Source organism: Scyliorhinus canicula, chromosome 4 (genome assembly GCF_902713615.1).
Source record: "Scyliorhinus canicula chromosome 4, sScyCan1.1, whole genome shotgun sequence".
Lineage (NCBI taxonomy): Eukaryota > Metazoa > Chordata > Chondrichthyes > Carcharhiniformes > Scyliorhinidae > Scyliorhinus > Scyliorhinus canicula.
Window position 1 is genome coordinate 176,077,118 of NC_052149.1, and position 19,751 is coordinate 176,096,868.

Here is a 19,751-nt window from a genome sequence, read left to right on the forward strand (position 1 = left end):
GATAGTGTCATTGTTTGCTACCAGTGACTGCTTTGATTTCTTCATCGTGAATTTTTAAGCCTTGCTGAATTTGTTGTCGAAAATATCTGAGGAAGTTTTATCTTCATTTTTGAATTGTTCGAGGCGGGGAGCATTACAGCCCGGGAAGGTAGTGCTCTTGAAACTGGATAAACTTCATAGAATATAATTTGAATTTCATAACCAATGCCCCATGGTCGTCGCTATTGCACCCCCCCCCCCTTCTAACTTCAGCTAACCAAACACGGAGTGTAATCACAAGTATTGCCCATGCAATAAAACACCCCATCTAGCTCTCCCCTTATCTCTCTTCATGCCCCAGTTGTGTTTATTATTATTCCAAGAGTACACCGTTTGGAGTTAATGGGTGAATAGATTCCCCTTATCTTTCAAACACTTCTGCCTCGTACGTGACGGGCGGGTCACCTGCGAATGAAAACACATTTTGTTGACTGCATGGTTTCGCTTCAAATGAACAATCGCGGGGCGGGAGGGAGGTGAGTACACATCCGATAAATGTACAGATGTGTCAGTTTATCCAAGGCAGCCGGCACAACGAGCTATTTTTAGCAGTGTCTATTCCGGCAGCTAAAGTGGGGTAGAGCAGGAACGGAGAGGGACTGTTCTTACTGGAACGGCAAGGCGCGGAAGGAGCTGTTTCTTCAGCACCAAGGTTTCCAGGCACGTCGACAAGGTTTGCATCTTTTCTCCAACCCTTCTCTCTCTCTCGAGCGACAAAACCATTCCTAATATTTGGGTTTGTGCGTAACAGTCCCATTTTCACAATAGGGCCCACGCCTTGTTGCAGACCCAGGAACTCCGTGCATGCATGAGACCACGATCATTGACAATAATTACAGTATATACAAGGGCTTGACTGATTTCCGCCTCCTTTTGTTGATATTAGAGAACGATAATGCCCGAGCCTGCTGTGTTTAATTGGAATTTTAAAGAGAGCGAATCATGTGTACGAACAACTGAGGCATTATACCATTGTGCCTCTTACGTTTGCAACCCCACCGTGCGTAAATAATCCGGGGCATGCACACACCAAGCGGAAACTTGAATGTAGGCTGCAGTAATTGAAGCCTGAGTAAACACAACTGGCAAGAAATACGATCTTACCGCCACCCCCCCCCCCCCCCCCCCCCCCCTTCAATCTTACCATGCCCAGTGTCATTTGGTACATATTCACGAAGTGAACGTTAACATCGTCAGTGTTTCCGTAATGGTGAAGGTTTAGATTCCCCCAACCGCTCCCTACAATACGTCAACATGTCACGGGATCGTGCAATAATTAACACGGCAGCAAAGATTAACATTAATATGCAGCGTCGTGTTTTAATGCCTCGCCGCTCAGAAGGAAACCGTATTGTCCTCTGAATTTATAGTTGCAAAATGTTGGTGTATAAGCGGCGGGTTAGAATGGAACACTGGTGCTGGCAATTGTTCTATGAATGCAGTGAACAGTTAGCAATCTCGGTAAGCCAGGGTTACCGGAAGAGGTTAAGAACATGCAAAAATATATATTGGCACGATCAGCTATAAATGATGAACAATTTACAGACGCTACAGGCGTGTTGTCTACGCTGCTTTCGAACATTGCCAACACTAGAGAACCAAAGTTGTAAATGTAAATGTTAACCGGTGACTTGAATAGTTGGAAGGAGATTTTTTTGTGTGTGTCAAACAAATAGTTGATGGTTGCATCACTTCAGTTGTAAAGATCAATGTGTGGTCCTATGCAAGGAAGTTGCATTGAAGTTGCATTTTTAAAGCTGCAGTTGGACAGTTATGAACGCCTGAAGGTTATCAGGTTAGCTCCAATTACTGTGTTAATAGGATTGTACAGATAAATGCAAAAGTACAGGGCGGTTTGTCTGCTGATCTTCCACTTGACATTTAAACATAAGCCTTTGAAAGCGTGGTTCAATTAGTCGAACAGGTAATTAACTAAAGATTGAACTGTGCACATCCAACCCCCAAGATCTGTTCAATCATCACATTTTAGGCTTTTATCTTTAGAAAGAAAAACGGCATTTATAGGTAAACAAAAATTAAACGTATTCCTAACTTTGAAGTTTACCCGTTTTTTAAGTGGATAGTGCCTGAGCGGATTAGTCAGATTGTTGGACTAAAAGGGTTTATCCCTAAACTTGTTACTCAGTGCGATTTTAAAAAAAACTTTTAAAAAATATAAATTTAGAGTATCCAATTAATTTTTTCTAATTAAGGGGCAATTGAGCGGGGCCAATCCACCCACCCCACAAATCTTTGGGTTGTGAGGGTGAAACCCACGCACACACGGGGAGAATGTGCAAACTCCACACGGACAGTGACCCAGAGATGGGATCGAACCTGGGACCTCGGCCCCTTGACGAAGCAGTGCTAACCACTGTGCCACCGTGCTACCCTTCTCAGTGCAATTTATGTTTGAAAATATTTGGGTGGTTTAGACTAAAGGGTAGATTGCATTATTTTGCTAAATTCAGATTATGGATAGATATTGAAATTACAGTAGAAGTGTTATTAAAGTGTTCTTATCAACAGGATATCACCAGGCTCATTTTAAACAGACATACACAGTTCTACATCGTCACAGGTCAACAATGGATATACTTAACATATCTGCATGATGTTAAATTATATATAGATTTCATACTTTTGCAAATTTATAGCATAAGTGCTATTAAATATAAATATTCAATACAATAGAATATATTTAAAAATTGCTTATGTAAATACTTATTCTGTTGCTAAAGCTGAAAATAAGATGACTGCTAATTTGAACAATCTAAATGCCAGACATCTGTAGTTCTCAATATTTACAACTAAAGGTGTAAAACTAGAAGATTTTTCAACTCGGTATACAGTACACCACAAATATAATCATTTGTACCAAACACATAGAAATGTTTTGTTATTAATACAGTCAGCTTAATCAGCAAACGGGAAGGTAAAGATCATTTCCCTGACATTTGTTCTGAGAAATGGCTTCTTTTCCAGTGCAAAGAGCAGTTTACAACCCACGTTGACAGTTCTCTAGGGGAATCAAAGGTACTGGACAGGATAGTGGAATTGAGGGCAAAGATGTTCTTATTGAGTGGTGGAACAGCCTTGAGGGGTGGTATAGATTAATGCCGCTCCTATTTCTTATGTTCAGAGAAAATCGGCATTGGAATTAACACCAGGACTCCTGCAACCTAGAGGGTCTTTGGCAATTCTGGACTGAAGATGTACGTTAGTTCTTTCATGTACTTTAATGACCTTTGAGCCCAGGGGCATTCCAATGGCAGACAGAAAGAACAAAAGAGCAAAGAAAAGTACAGCACAGGAACATGCCCATCAGCCCTCCAAGCCTGTGCCGACCATGCTGCCCATCTAAACTAAAATCCTCTACACTTCCTGGGTCCGTATCCCTCTACTCCCATCCTATTCATTTATTTGTCAAGATGCCCCTTAAATGTCACTATCATCCCTGTTTCCACCACCTCCTCCGGCAGCGAGTTCCAGGCACCCACTACCCTCTGTGTAAAAAACTTGCCTCGTACAGCTCCTCTAAACCCTGCCCCTCGCACCTTAAACCTATGCCCCCTCGTAATTGACCCCTCTACCCTGGGAAAAAGCCTCTGACTATCCACTCTGTCTATGCCCCTCATAATTTTGTAGACCTCTATCAGATCGCCCCTCAACCTCCATCGTTCCAGTGAGAACAAACCGAGTTTATTCAATCGCTCCTCATAGCTGATGCCCTCCATACAAGGCAACATCCTGGTAAATCTCTTCTGTATCCTCTCTAAAGCCTCCACATCCTTCTGGTAGTGTGGCGACCAGAATTGAACAAATTGAACACTATACTCCAAGTATGGCCTAACTAAGGTTCCATACAGCTGCAACATGACTTGCCAATTCTTATACTCAATGCCAATTCTTATACTCAAGAAAGTCATGATGCCAGCGGCTGGAAACATAACTGAAGGCCTGAAAGGCCCTCAGTTGAGCTCAAAAGTTGTTCCACCTTCTGTTGACATAGGCCATTCCAACATGAACATTTGTAGGGGACAGGGAAACAGAATAGACTTGATGTGCAGTTGCACCAAGGGTGCAGTTGTATTAATTATTTCCTATTAATACAAAATGTGCAAAATTGTGAACTTGTGCACTATCTTCTCAGCTATGGCTGCGCATAAAAACATGTCCTAGGCAGCATAACTCGTAACCTAAAAAATAATTTAAATATTGTAATTTTGCTCTTCTGTTAATGTACTGTTGTTGTCTTTTTGCTTAACCTGAAGCCTATCACTGGCAGTATCACAGATTAGTTCATGCAGCATAGATATCTGGACACCAAGGGTTCCTGTACAAGGAGAGATTGTAGAAACTAGTGTTTCTTGGAGTTTCAAAGGTAATGGGATCAAATTGCTCAAAGTTTAAATGATATTAAAAAGAACAGATAGGGTGTATAGAGAGAAAATATGAGATATTCTAAAAGTTAAACAAGACTTCTCAGGAGTGAAAACATTTCTACATACAAAGAGTGACAGGTGTTTTGCAGTGTCTTTTGCAAAGGGCAATTGATCAATCATTGATTTCAAATCTGTTTGATAGACTTTTTGTGAACTAAAGGTATTTAAAGGTATAGCGTTAGATTGCAGATCAGACATGATCTCTTTGAATGGCAGCGGAACAGTCTTATGGCCTAAGTGTCCTGTTGCTATTTTGCTACAATTCCTGGATCTCTCTTCTGTAATATTGTAGCACTTATCTACTGAACACATGCTCACTCTTTTGATTATTTGTGCTAATTGCGAACAAGCTGTGAAGATACAATAGCAATGAGCATGAAATGGTCATTTAGTCCACCGGAACTGCCCCATATTATCTTGCTGCAACTGAACACTCGCTAATGCCCCCTACCCACGACTCTGCTCTTCGCAAATACCAGCCAGCAAATCAACTTGGAAAAGCCATACAAAGAAAATATCCAGAACCAATTTAAGGAAACAATTTAGGAACTTCCTCACTGACCTTCAAAGGCAATCAAAATTATTTTCAGAAAGGTTAACGGTGACCATGGCATGCAATTTGCAATATCTTACCTACCTTTTCTACACTGCAAAATCAGCTCCAGCTGAGAACACAGGCAGTGAGGCCGCAGTGAGCCAGAAACTTATACCCACATATCATTATATCTCAAAGAAAACAAAATGCCCTGTCACTTAAAATAAAATCAGAAAATGTTGGAAACACTCAGCAAGTAAGGTGGGTATTTGCGAAGAGCAGAGTTAACATTTCAGGCCTATGACCCTTCATTTCAACAGATGCTGCTCGACCCACTAAGAATTTCCAGCATTTTCCTTTTTTATTTCAGCTTTCCAGCACCTGCAATATTTTGCTCCTGCCATCTAACTTGTTCTCTGATTATCCAATTCAAAGATCTCAATCAAATCTGCCTGAAGTCTATGCTTCTCTAGAAGAGTCACCTCTCTGTGTTTAAATTATTATTTATTTATGAAACAAATCTTAGATCTAGAGGGTGAACAGTTCAAAAGGACAGGTCATGGGCATGTAAGCAATATATTTGAGACCTTTGGATGAATAGCTGATAAGTGCAATTTTGAAATGAAATGAAAAGATGAAATGAAAATCGCTTATTGTTACAAGTAGGCTTCAAATGAAGTTACTGTGAAAAGCCCCTAGTTGCCACACTCCAGCGCCTGTTCGGGGAGGCTGGTACGGGAATTGAACATGCGCTGCTTGGCCTGCTTGGTCTGCCTTAAAAGCCAGCTACTTAGCCCTGTGCTAAACCAACTATACTTGGATAAATCATTAATTTTGCGTTACATTTTCATGATGTGTGCTTTTGAACTTTTCACCTGCTAGATCTTTTCACATCTTTTCAAATGTCTGTCGATAACAGGCATTACACTTTTTAAATTTCCTCTTGGAATATGGGCTTCACCAGCTGGGCCAGCATTTATTGTTCATCACTCATTACCCTTGAGAAGATCATGGTGAGCTGCCACCTAGAACTGCTGCAATCTCTGGGGTGTAGGTACATATGGACACCCACAGCGCTGCAAGGGAGCAAGTTCCAAGATTTTGACCCAGCATTAGTGAAGGTTCCAAGTAAGGATGGTATGTGGTTTGGAAGGGAACTTTCCGGTGCTGGTGTTCCCATGCTTCTGCTGCTCGTATCCTTTGAGCGGCTTTGGAAAGTGATGTCAAATGAGCTTTGGTGAGTTGCCGCAGTGCATCTTGGGGATGGAATCGGCTGCTGCTACTATGCACCTGTGATGAAGAGAATTATTGTTTAAGATAGTGGATGGGTGCCAATCAAGTGGGCTGCTTTGTCCTGAATGGCATCAAGCTTCTTGAGTGTTGTTGGAGCTCCACTCCATTGAGGCAAGTGGAACGTATTCCATCACACACCTTTTTTTTTTCCTTTTTTTAAAGAAATTTAGAGTACCCAATTATTTTTTCCAATTAAGGGGCAATTTAGCATGGCCAATCCACCTATCCTACACATCTTTTGGTTGTGGGGGTGAAACCCACGCAGACAGGGGGAGAATGTGCAAACTCCTCACATACAGTGACCCAGGGCTGGGATTCGAAACCGGGTCCTCAGCGCCGTAGGCAGCAATGCTAACCACTGTGCCACCATGCTGCCCTCACCACACACACTCCTTACTTGTAACTTGACACACACTCCTGACTTGTAACTTGTAGATGGTGCAAAAACTTTGGGGACTCAGAGATGAGTTACTCACCATAGGATTCTTAACCTCTGACCTGTTCTTGACCAGCACCCCCAGGATGCTGATAGTGGTCTAAGCTCAGCAATAGTAATACTATTGAATGCTGAGGGGAAATGGTTAGGTTCGCTCTCGTTGGAGAAGCCCTGGCATTTGTATGGTGCAATTGTTTACTTGCCACTTATCAGCCCAAGTCTGAACGTTGTTAAAGATTTGCTGTGGATGGACATATTTCAACAGAGTTGTGAATAGTGCTGAAAATTGTGCAATAATCAGCAAAAATCTCCTCTACTAACCTTATAATGGAGGTGGGGGGGGCGTTATTGATGAAGATGCCTGAGCCTAAACCATTACCCTGCAGCAATATCCTGGGGCGATTGAGATGACTGAAATCAACAGCTATCTTTCTTTGAGCTAGGTATGACTCCAACCAGTGGAGACTTCCCCCTGATTCCCATTGATTCTAGTTTTGCTCAAGACCCTTTGTGATACATCCGGTCAAATGTTTCCTTGATGTCAAGAGCAGCCACTCTCGCGTCACTCCTTGAGTTCAGCTCTCGTGTTCATATTTTGATAAAGGTTGTAATGAGCTGCTAGGGTCCCTCCTGTTTATTCCCTTATTTCCCCTCTTTTATTTTTGCCATTACATTTTTGATCCATAGATAATTAATGAACTTGAGTCTTTAAGGCAAGTGGGAAAACTTTGGGGATTCGGGAGGTAAGTTGCTCACCATAGGATTCTCAACCTCTGACCAGCACCCCCAGGATGCTGATAGTGGGTGTTCAATTGTAATACCATTGAATGCTGAGAGGAAATGGTTAGATACCCTCTTGTTGGTGAAGCCCTGCATGGCCTGCGCTTCAAGTAGAAGCCTGCGCTAGTTTAAACTGGAGTTGTAGACCAACTGCCATCGATAACAGAGATTGGCTGTGGCTCGGTTTGACTGATTTGGCTGGTGGCCAATTAATTGGCTCGAACGGCTACAATTTGTCTGGTAATGGGTGGTGATTGCATTTCAATCACACCCCTTCACGCTTGAGTGATTTTCATGTGCTGAGCTAGCTATTGACAGCACTTTACTCTCTTTGGTGTGGTTGATGTTTGTAAACATTGCGGTTACAACACTTTGAGTTTCTCAGCCATGAAGAAGATGAATGAAGCACGGCTCACAGATGTTTTGTGGAAGCTGTAAATCACAGCCCACTATGAGAAATGAATGAATGGCTTGCAGCTAAAGGATGAGGGGTTTAAACATCAGTCACAGCTGCTCTCTTCCCAGGATTGACATGTGATGCTTCTAGGTGAGTGTTAAACCATAATATTTAGCAGTGCCCCATCTGGACTGCTCTAGCTTCCAGTCAAGGTTTTTTTTTCTGGGGGAGTCTGTGTGTGTGTGTGAGGGGGGTGTCCCAGTTAATTAAGGGGTTCCTGTGAAAATGAAAATCGCTTATTGTCACGAGTAGGCTTCAATGAAGTTACTGTGAAAAGCCCCTAGTCGCCACATTCCGGCGCCTGTTCGGGAAGGCTGTTACGGGAATCGAACCGTGCTGCTGGCTTGCCTTGGTCTGCTTTCAAAGCCAGCGATTAGCCCTGTGAGCTAAACAGCCCCTTTGGGGGGTCTCTTTACTTTGGTGTCTCTAGTGAGTTTTGGTTAGGGGGTCCTTGTGTGTGGGGGGGTCCCTTTAGTACGAGGTCCTTGTTGGAGCTCCATTCATTAGGGGGTCTCTGGGAATGTTCATTTAGTTAGAGTTCCCTGTGGTGTTCTCCCTATTTAGAGGGGCTATGTGGGGGTTCATTCAGTTAGGGGGTATCTGGGGGACGTGTCCCTTTAATTAAGAGCTCCTGGTGGTGGCCTACTATTTAGAGACTCTCTGTGGGGGGGGGGGGGGTTCCTTTATTTAGAGGGTCCCTGTGGGGTTGGGTGTCCCTATGGGGTTGGGTGTCCCTATGGGGTTGGGTGTCCCTATGGGGATCTCGCTATTTAGGGTTCTCTTTGACGGTGTTTCTGTAGTTTAGGGGTCACGGTGGAGGTCTTCCTATCTAGGGGATCTCTTGGGGGTGGTTCCTTTGGTTAGGGAGTCTCTGTGGGGAGTCTCAATATTTAGGGAGTCCCTGGGGGGTCTCCCTTTTTAGGGGGTCTCTCGGGGATGGGGTTGTGGGGATCGGTCTGGTAGGGGAGGAGTGGGCAAGTCATGCATGGGAGGGGGGGGGGAGGCCCTTGGATAGACTTTGGGGATAACTCCTTAAAGTGTTAGATCCTTAGACCACCGAGAGGGCCACCACATCAGGTTCACATTTGGTGATAACTGTAGTAATCCCTGACTATGTGATTCCCGGCCCTGAGGACCGAAGAATCGCGGGGGCCTGGAGAATCTGGTGCCGGCCCTACTAATGGGATACAAATGGGTTTCTTGGACCCATTAGCATCCTCCCATGAGCACGCAGGCACAAACCCCTATCCCACCACCACCTTAGTGTCGAGGATGAGGGAGGCAAGTTAAAGTCGGAGTTAGGTAATTATTAATATTTAACCAACTGTATTTGTTGCATATTTCATAATAGTTTGCGTTAAATAAACAGCCATTGTGTTTCAATTTACAAGTCTGGTAACTGTAAATATTGGGGCTCCAAGGGTCAAAGACTTTGGGTTTGTATAGAAGAATTATTGGTTAATTAATTTGTATTTGACTCCGGGAAGAGTGGGGCTGGAATTGACCGCGGACGTGGCAAGGATTTCGTAACAGAGCTCAGGAACTGCGTGGCCCTGGCGAAACCCAAACTGAGAATCAGTTAGTTGGTTATTCCTGACGAAGTGCCACTTGATAGCACTGTAAATGACGCCTTCTATCCCTTTGCTGATGAATAAGAGTAGATTGATGGGACAGTAGTTGGCTGGGTTGGATTGGTCATACTTGTTGTGGACAGGGCATAGCTCAGCAAGATTCCAGGTTTCTGGATACATACCCGTGTTGTAACTGTACTGGAAAATCCCAGCTGGCATGGTTAAAAATGCTGGAGCACAAGTCTTCAGTACTCTCAGAGTCCATAGCCTTCGCAGTATCCAGTGCCTTCTTGATATCACGTGGAGTGAATCAAATTGACCAAAAACAGATATCTGTGAAGCTGGGGACCTCAAGCTGTGGCTGAGGTGAATCACCTACCTGGCACTTCTGGTGAAGATGGCTGCAAATGCTTCAACCTGGCCTTTTGCACGAATCACTGAAACGACTACACGATGACATCAATAAGTTCTATCCCACCATCAGACTCACCATGGACTACTCTCCAAAATCGGTTGCATTCTTGGTGACATTCATCTCCATCAAGGACGGTCACTTCAGAACTTTCCTTTACCGCAAGCCCACGGATAACCTCACGATGCTCCACTTCTCCAGCATCCACCCTAAACACATTAAAGAAGCCATCCCCTATGGACAAGCCCTCCGTATACACAGTATCTGCTCAGACGAGGAGGAGCATAACAGACATCTACAGACGCAGAAAGATGCCCTCGTACGAACGGGATATGGCACTCGACTCATCGATCAACAGTTCCAACGCCCCACAGCAAAAAATGCACCATCCTCCTCAGAAGACAAACACGGGACACAACCAACAGAGTACCCTTCGTCGAACAGTATTTCTCCGGAGCAGAGAAACTACAACATCTTCTTCGCAGCCTTCAACACGTCATCAATGATGATGAACATCTTGCCAAGGTCATTCCTACACCCTCACTACTTGCCTTCAAACAACCGCGCAGCCTCAAACAAAGCATTGTTTGCAGCAAACTTCCCAGCCTTCAGAACAACGACTACGACACCATACAACCCTGCCATGGCAATCTCAGCTAGACGTGCCAGATCATCGACATGAGTTCCACCATTACACGTGAGAACACCACCTACCAGGTACACAGTACATACTCGTGAGACTCGGCCAATGTTGTCTACCTCATATGCTGCAGGAAAGGATGTCCCGAAGCGTGGTACATTGGCGAGACCATGCAGACGGTGTGACAACAGATGAACGGACATCGTGCGACAATCGCCAGGCAGGAATGTTCCCTTCCAGTCGGGGAACACTTCAGCTGTCAAAGGTATTCAGCCTCTGATCTCCTGGTAAGCGTTCTCCAAGGCGGCCTTTAGGGTGCGCGACAACGCAAAATCGCCAAGCAGAAACCTATAGCCAAGTTCTGCACACATGAGTACGGCCTCGACAGGGACCTTGGATTCATGTTGCATTACATTCACCCCCCACCATCTGGCCTGGGCTTGCAAAATCCTACCAACTGTCCTGCCTTGAGACAATTCACACCTCTTTAATCTGGGGTTACCCCTACCTCTGGATCTGTAAAGACTTAATTACCTGCAAATGTTTGCATTCAAAGCATTGTCTGGCATCTCTGAATTTGTTTGATATATGTTTCTGGAACATACCTCTTCATTCACCTGAGGAAGGAGCAGTGCTCTGAAAGCTAGTGATTTGAAACAAACCTGTTGGACTTTATCCTGGTGTTGTAAGACTTCTTACTGTGCTCACCCCAGTCCACCGCCGGCATCTCCACATCATGTCTATCGTGTGTGTGTGTGTGTGTGTGTGTGTGTAGAGGGTGGGGGCAAGTTAAAGTGGGGAATTAGGAATTAGATAACAGTCAACCAGTTGTTTTGCTGCATATTTCATTATAGTTCTTGTTATAAATAAACAGTAATTGTGTTAAAACTTAAAAACTTGGTGACCAATTATTGGGCAGCCAAAGACGAAAGACTTTGGGTATTTTTCTTAGAATTATTGGCTCATTCACTGGTGTTGCAACTCCAGGGGCAGGAATTGAACAGGTTGTCATTTAAGTTTTTTAATTGCCCATCATCATTCACAACTGGATGTGGCAGTATTGCAGAGCTTAGATCTGGCCCGTTGCTTGTGTGATTGTTTAGCTCTATCTATCTATTACATGGTGCTTCCACTGTTTGGCAGGCATGCAAATAGCCCTGTGTTGTAGCTTCACCAGGTTAACACCTCATTTTTAGGTATGCCTAGTGCTGGTCCTGGCATGTCCTCCTGCACTCTTCGTTGAACCAGGATTCATCCCCCAGCTTTATAGTACATAAGAACATACAAACTTGGCGCAGGAGTAGGCAATTCAGCCACTTGAGCCTGCTCCGCTATTCAATACGATCATGCTGATCTCATCTCGGCCTCAACTCCACTTTCCTGCCCGTTCTCCATAACCCTTCACCCATTACTAATTAAAAATCTTCTATCTCTTCTGTAAATGTTCTGTGTCCCGGCATCCACCTCGCTCTAGGGTCGTAAATTTCATACATTTGAGAGAGGTAATTTCTTCTCATCTCTGTTTTAAATCTGCTATCCCTATCTTAAAACTTAGACTTCTCGTTCTAGATTCCTCCACAATAGGAAGCACCCGTTCTACATCTACTTTGTCAATACCCCTCATCATCTTTGTTACCTCAATTAGGTCTCTTCTCATTCTTCTAAACTCAGTCAATCATAGAATTTACAGTGCAGAAGGTGGCCATTCAGCCCATTGAGTCTGCACCAGCGTTTGGAAAGAGCACCCTTCTTAAGCCCACACCTCCATGCTATCCCCGCAACCCAGTAACCCCACCTAACATTTTTGGACTCCAAGGGCAATTTAGCATGGCCAATCAACCTAATCTGCTCATGTTTGGACTGTGGGAGGAAACTGGAGCACCTGGAGGAAACCCGCGCACACACTGGGAAAACGCGTAGCCTCCGCACAAACAGTTATCCATGCCGCGAATCAAACCTGGTATCCTGAAGCTGTGAAGCAACAGTGTTAACCACTGTGCCACCATGCCACCATCTCATTTCTAGAATCAATCTAGTGAAGCTCCTCTCAACTGCCTCTAATGCAACTACATCCCTCCTGAAATAAGGGACCAAAACTTTACAAAGTACTCCAGGTGTGATGTCACCAATGCCTTGTACAGTGACAGCAACACATCCCTTCTTTTATACTCTATTCCTTTCGTTATAAAGGCCACAATTCCATTTGCCTTCCTTGTTGTCTGCTGTAACTGCATACTAGTTACCTGTGATTCTTCACAAAGACACCCAGACCCCTCTGCAGTGAAGCACTCCAAACTTTCTTTCCATTTAGATAATGAATTGCCTTTCCATTTTTCCAACCAAAAGTTGCCTTTCCATTTTTCTGACCTGGCACTGGTAGAGTGGTGGGCAAGTCATGTCACGAGGTTACAGATTGCGGTTGAATGCAATTCTGCTGCTGCTGTTGACCGAGTTTGGAGTTTCTAGATCTATTTTAAATCTATCTCAATTAGCATGGTGGAAGTGACACAGAACATGATGGAGTATACCCTCAATGTGAAGACAGAACTGCATCTCACAAGGATTGTGCGATGGTCCCTCCTACCAATACTGTCATGGATAGATGCATCTGTGACAGACATATTGGTGAGAATGAGTCAAATAGAATTTTCCCTCTTGTTTCTTTCCTCATCCCTGCCAAAGACCCAGTCGAGCATTTATGTCCTTTAGAACTCAGCCAGCTCAGTAGGTGTAACTGTTACCAAGCCACTCCTGGTGATGGGTATTGAAGTCCAGAGTACATTCTGTGCTCTTGCCACCCTCAATCGTCCTGCAATTGGTGTTCAGTACCGATTCGTCAGCTAAAGGATGTGGTGGAATGTGAAAATCAGCAGGCGGTTTCTTTGTCCGTATTTGAGGCTTCACGTGGGGTTTAGAGTCAATGCTGAGGACTCCCAATGCAATTTGCTCCTGACTATAAACCACTGTGTTTCCAACTCTGGTGGATCTCTCCTGCCAGTGGGACAGGACATAGCTAGGGATGATGAGACTGGTGTCTGGAACATTGTCTAGGGTATGATTCAGTGAGCAAGACTCTTACTTGCTCTTACTTGACTAGTCTGTGGGCCAGCTCTCCTAATTTGGGCATAAGCCCCCAGATGTCAGGAGATTTTGCAAGATTGACAAGGCTGGGTGTGTTGTTGTCAATTTTGGTGCCTCGGTCGCTGCCGGGCTGTCCATCTGGTTGAATTGCTTTTAGACTTTGTAGTGGGTTGTTACAACTGAGTGGTTTGCTCGGCCATTCCATCAACTGCTATGGTGGGTTTTGAGCCCATGTCCTCAGAGCATTACCTAGCTTAGCCTGGAGTGCTAGTCCATGGCATTGCCACCACACCAATATCTCCCCCTGGATATTTTTAGACTTGGGGTGGAACTTGCAGTTGATGGTTTTGTTCTTCCTAGTGGTAGAGAATTTGGAAACTGCTGTCAAAGAGTCTTACTTGTCTCTCGTTTTCAAGCACGCATCACAACTCATTAAAAAAAATCTGATTATGTTAATTATTTTGCAGTCCGTGGAAACACTCGCTGAAATTTAGTGAATTTATTGTTGACTAAAATTAGACATGCATATTTTGCAACGTTCAATTTATTCTGAAATATTGATCCTTGAAATGTTTTACTGTTTACAGCTCTTTCATGTTGTTATACTTTACTTTGTTTGATGTTGGGTGCCTCACAAAAGAATAGAAAGTATCTTCAGACCAGGAGGGGGGGGGGGGGGGGTGTTGGGTTGGTCATTTAGAATCAGATACGCTTTAACGTCAAGCCGAACCTCAACGACTTAGTCGTTACTCTGTAGTCAACTTCCGAAAATAGAACAGAATCTGTGTGTAAAATTCTCAGCTTGAATTAAATGGAGACATGGCCTGATACAATGGCCACATCAATTCCAATAATTACTACTGTTGGAGGACAGGAAAACTCAGGATGAAATGAGTTCACAAGGAAACCAATAATTATAAATAGTGGAACTATGGAACTTGTAGCCTCATGATTTAAGTCATTACATGATTTCATATTCACATATATTTAAGATAAAAAACATTCATACCATCCTTGAGAAACATTTAATACAAATTCAGTAGTTTATAATAATAAACAAACAAGAGTCCACCAATGGTTTGAGCAAAATAAGTATCTTTGTCAATTATTGCAGGCTTTGATTTTGTTGCTGTGGTAATGAAGGGTTGCCTTGGTAACACAATTCTGCACCTCGATTTCCCAGTGTATGAAGAATTGTTGATACAGTGAGCTGGATCAGCATTTGGTTAGTATTTCAGACTATAAGAAAGTTAATATACTCAACAATCAATATTTTAAACAGAAGTATATGTCTGCAACAGATTCTCATAATGCTTTGTTTGATCAACTACGGATTAAATCCATTCTTTGAAGAGGAAGGAGATTAACAAAAATGAGAAGGAAATTCTATGGCCAACATTAACTATTTTGATTGTGTGCAAATTAGAACAACTTGTAATATGTTCTAAAATTATGTTTGCAGAGGCAATATTATTAAATAATGGGTGGAACTTATTGATCATGGAGTGGGCCCATCCACTGGCTAGCGACCCAGTGGCAACCATGTCATAGCCTCCGCAACCCAGATTAGTGCAAACAGGCACCTGCCTGTTGGCAATGGGGTCCTCAGCACCTTTAGGGGAAATTTCCCACCTCTGAGAATTACTAGCCAATCAGAGGTTGGCAGCTCACCAGTAGTAGCAGTTCCACCGGGATCAGTGACAACAGTTTGTGCTGCAATAGGCCCAGACTAAAGATTGTCGCTGGTACCTTGGAGGAATGGTAGGCAGGCCCCAGAAACGACAGGGGGAGGGTACCATCCTTCATGAGTGGACCATGTTACAGTCAACTGCCCCCTGTTGGGTGGGGGCTGGCCACCAGGCGAAAGGCATGCCCATCATTGTTTTATTGGTGGTTTGCCTACATGGTGGTTCCCACTTGTCACTGATAGAAAACCAGCAGCAGCACAATGAAGCCTCAATTGACCTCTGGGCAGGAAGGCCATTATTGACCCTTCCTACCCTGGAGGTATTCAGGGGTGTCAAGAAGGTGGTAGGGACCCTACTTCCCACTTCCCCGCCTAATGAAATGGCTCCTGCCTCCAGCCTGACTCCCCATTGAGCAATTAATTCTGTCCAATATATAGTTAATAAACCCAAATAAAGTTTTACAGTTCTAAATGCATCAGATAAACCTTAGACTTTGTTGTGTGGACTGATATATAACGTCTTTTTCACTTCATCAACATGATGGAGCATTTAATCTAGTTGAACGCTAGGTTGTCAGTACACCTCTATCACATTGAAATGTGATGGGCATTGCTCAGAACTGTATCACATTATGTAGATAAAAACATGATGAACTAAATAATGTGCAGTAGCCGAGGACCTGGGTTCGATCCCGGCCCCGGGTCACTGTCAGAATAGAGTTTGCACATTCTCCCCGTGTCTGCGTGGTTCTCACCCCCAGAACCCAAAGATGTGCAGGGTAGGTGGATTGGCCACGCTAAATCGCCCCTTAATTGGAAAAATAAAAGATAAAAAAATAATAATGAGCAGTAACCGAAATGATTAGTGTGCTGATTCAAATGTTACTTCTAGGTTTACTGAAATGGGTTAATGTGAAAACATCAAGTGCTAGACTTAATTGAATACTCAATAAGGATATCTGATAAAAATTAAAATGTTAAATAGGATTTGAGTGAAGCAATTACAAAGCACCTGTCGCTTCAAACTGTTAAGGTCATAAGTTAAGTCCCTGTCTGTGCCTTCTCAGATCTGCTAGCCATATGCCTTTATGGAGAATTATCACATCTCTGGTGCAGTCAATGATTTTCTTGACATAACCTAGCTTCTTGGTGAATTACCTACAAGTTATTATTGCACTGGAGTTAGAGAGGAGCAGGTGGATGCTTTGCCTTTTTAGCTGAAGAAAGACGTACAGGTATGTGTAGTCAATATGAAAGACAGAAAATGAAAGACTTGCACTTCTGTAGCACCTTTCAAGACCTCAGCATGTTCCAAAGCACTTCGCAGCCAATGAAGTAATTGTTGAGGTATACTGTCACCTTGTGTAGATCTTGGAGGATATTCTCCATGACACACTGAAATATGGTACAGAATAACAGAAATACACAGTGCAGAAGAGGCCCTTTGGCCCACTGAGTCTGCACCAACACATGAAAAACACCTGACCTACCTATCTCATGGCAGCACTTGATCGATAGCCTTGAATGTTATGATGTGCCAATGACACATGGCGGCGAGACTCCAAAGGCAGGTGTGCATACTTGTACAGTCCCTTATGTATGTTAAGCGTGACATATTTATGGGGACGGTTCAAACTGGAGGTAGGTGTGGCTCATGTCCAGCTCCATGAAAATCTGTCCACCTGCTAATTTGGCATACAAATTCTTTATGAGTGGCATGGGATATTGGTCAAGTTTCAAAATCATGTTGACTGTGAGTTTGTCATCCTCATAAAGGCGGTTTAATTAGTTGGGTTTGAGGACTGGAACAACAGGTGTCGCCCACTCCATAAACTGCATTGGTCATATTTCCCATGGTTTTGCAACTACCCATGCTCAGTCTCCACCTTTTTGAGTAATGAGTATGGGACTGGTCGTGCTCTGAACTATTTCAACATGGCATCGGGGTCAATATAGATTCTGGCCTTGCTCCTTTTATTTTACTGAGGCCCTTTGGAAGACTTCTGGGTATTTAGTCATATCAGAGGCTGGTTTATCTGCTTTGTTATGCAGAACAAGGCCAGCAGCACTGATGCAATTCCCGTACCGGCAAAGAATTCTGAATTCTCCCTCTGTGTACCCGAACAGGCACCAGAACGTGGCGACTAGGGGCTTTTCACAGTAACTTCATTACAGTGTTAATATACGCCTACTTGTGACAATAAAGATTATTTTTTAAAAAAAAATTATTATGGTTATTTAATTATTTTTATTTATCTATTATTATTTATTTATTATTATTTTTTAAATTATTATTTATTAATTATTTTATTTATTTATAATCTCCCAATCACTGGTAAAGTGGTTTCTTGCCTGGTAGGCACACGTAATGCTGATTCAGGCAGCCTTGTGAGATGTGTCATTCTGCAGCACATACAACAGTCCAGCGGCTGAGACTGGCGGGGGGGGGGGGGGGGGGGGGGGGGGGGGGGGGGGTGGAGGGGGTTCTCTGGGTTGTATTGTTTCTTTTTTGTTTTTTTTTCATAAATTTAGAGTATCCAATTCATTTTTTCCAATTAAGGGGCAATTTAGTGTGGCCAATTCACCTAGCCTGCACATTTTTAGGTTGCGGGGCTGAAACCCACGCAAACACGGGGAAAATATGAAAACTCCACACGGACAGTGACCCAGGGCCAGGATCAAACCTGGGACATCTGCGCCTTGAGGCTGCAGGGCTAACCCACTGTGCCACTGTGCTGCACCCATGTTATTGTTGTTTATTAGACCTCCAAGGTATCCCTATGGAATATTGGGTTTATAATGGGTGATACATGTGGGTGATCCACGTGAACTGGTGGCTTCTCTATGCGAGGCCTCTTGCCCCCAAACGTAGAACATAGAACATAGAAAAATACAACACAGAACAGGCCCTTCAGCCCACACTGTTGTGTCGAACTTTTGTCCTAGATTAAGAACAAATTAATCTACATCATTCTACCGTAATCCATGTACCTATCGAATAGCCGCTTGAAGGTTGCTAATGTTTCTAACTCAACTACTTCCACAGGCAGTGCATTCCATGCCCCCACTACTCTCTGGGTAAAGAACCTACCTCTGTCATCCCCCCTATATCTTCCACCAGTCACCTTAAATTTATGTCCCCTGGTAATGGTTTGTTCCACCCGGGGAAAAAGTCTCTGACTGTCTACTCTATCTATTCCCCTGATCATCTTATAAACCTCTATCAAGTTGCCCCTCATCGTTCTCCGTTCTAATGAGAAAAGGCCTAACATCCTCAACCTTTCCTCATAAGACCTACTCTCCATTTCAGGCAACATCCTGGTAAATCTCCTTTGCACCTTTTCCAAAGCTTCCACATCCTTCCTAAAATGAGGCCACCAGAACTGCACACAGTACTCCAAATGTGGCCTTACCAAGGTTTTGTACAGCTGCATCATCACCTCATGGCTCTTAAATTCAATCCCTCTGCTAATGAATGCTAGCACACCATAGGCCTTCTTCACAGCTCTATCTACTTGAGTGGCAACTTTGAAAGATCTATGAACATAGACCCCAAGATCTCTCTGCTCCTCCACATTGCCAAGAACCCTACCGTTAACCCTGTATTCCGCATTCAGATTTGTCCTTCCAAAATGGACAACCTCACACTTTTCAGGGTTAAACGCCATCTGCCACTTCTCAGCCCAGCTCTGCATCCTATCTATGTCTCTTTGCAGCCGACAACAGCCCTCCTCACTATCCACAACTCCACCAATCTTCGTATCGTCTGCAAATTTACTGACCCACCCTTCAACTCCCTCATCCAAGTCATTATTGAAAATCACAAACAGAGGACCCAGAACTGATCCATGCAGTACGCCACTGGTAACTGGGCTCCAGGCTGAATATTTGCCATCCACCACCACTCTCTGACTTCTATCGGTTAGCCAGTTCGTTATCCAACTGGCCAAATTTCCCACTATCCCATGCCTCCTTACTTTCTGCATAAGCCTACCATGAGAATGCTAAAACCTGAGAATGAGAACCTAAGAAATCTGAGAATGCTACTGTTCGGTAACCCTTGAAGCTTCTCAGCCCCTTTTTCAGCTTCCCCAGGGACAAATCTATCTCAATGGCCTTTTTCTGATCTAGGTTGGATTCCTCCGGCAAGTTCTTTTGGTCTGTAGCGTAATATCTAGGACAGGGACAGGCTGAATTCGTAGCTTACTAAGCAATTTCCGTAACTTACTAAGGAATTCTGTAATGGGTTTCCCCGGCATTCTTCCAACCATATTAAAATGGTAACAATGGAGGATAATTGAAGGTTTTGGGTCATAGAAATTTCACGCTAATTCTACGAGCTCGTCAAATGTTTTGGAGTCGGGGGCCACTGGGA

At 43.7% G+C, this 19,751-nt stretch overlaps 1 protein-coding gene across 2 annotated transcripts in view; it reads left to right on the plus strand.

The window, feature by feature from the left end:
- The first annotated feature begins 496 nt into the window (after positions 1–496).
- LOC119965187 (complexin-2) overlaps positions 497–19,751 on the plus strand; it is a 352,423-nt gene continuing 333,168 nt past the window's right edge. Inside the window, exon 1 of one of the 2 annotated variants that reach the window (XM_038795602.1) lies at positions 497–515. The gene's annotated coding sequence lies outside the window, so the exon portion shown is untranslated. The other variant, XM_038795598.1, reaches the window with a different exon arrangement.